Below are 822 nucleotides of genomic sequence, written 5' to 3' on the forward strand. Positions count from 1 at the left end.
CTAAAACCTCATTGTTACAGAGATGTAGCCCTTCAACAAGTCCTCGACTGTGAGGAACGTTGATGGCCAGTGAGTTCGGAATAATGGCTACGGAGAGGATGCACAAACGGAATGACCACCTGCATTGATTTCCTCTCAGTGGAGCGAACGTGACATAAATAATTCAGGTCTGATACTGTAAATGATGGCAGGCAGCGCCTGGGAGTTCAGCAGGTACCGGAGAAATGAGCTGGACCGATTCGAAGGACTCGCTAGCTGTCAGTTCATCCACCCCCACGGTGATTTTGTTATTAATTCCCACTTGTGACCGTGCATGGCGCTGTGACCGCCGAACACACAAACTATTTATACAGGTTAAGGAGATCAATTAGATACTGGCCCTCCAACTATACCCTGCCATCCGAAGAGTCCAAGCTCGAAGCACAGAAGATGGAAAAAGAGACGGATTCTTCCATGAACAAATCTTTCGGTAGGCTACTGTATATTTACGAGTGATGGTGTTACGACCCAAAGGGATCCGAGCTGCAAAGGTCAATAAGTCAAAAGCAGTGGGTCATATATTCACAAAAAGTTTGATCAAACACTTTGGGGGAAAAAAAAGTAGTCTTAATACTTGCTCTCTCATCTCTCAAGCAACTTCCTGTAAGCCATGGAGACGTCGGCTAAAGTTTGCTGGCTTTTAGAGTCAATATCCAGAACTCCGAGCATGACAGATAAGCCCACACTTTTGAGGCTTTTGGGTTATGTTGTGTCAGGCCATCTGTTATAACTGTGTTTTCCGCCTTATTGCTGAAGTGGTCAAGTCCAGCAGTGAATCATGCC

Source organism: Sinocyclocheilus rhinocerous, unplaced genomic scaffold, assembly GCF_001515625.1.
Source record: "Sinocyclocheilus rhinocerous isolate Xijiao unplaced genomic scaffold, SAMN03320098_v1.1 scaffold2189, whole genome shotgun sequence".
Lineage (NCBI taxonomy): Eukaryota > Metazoa > Chordata > Actinopteri > Cypriniformes > Cyprinidae > Sinocyclocheilus > Sinocyclocheilus rhinocerous.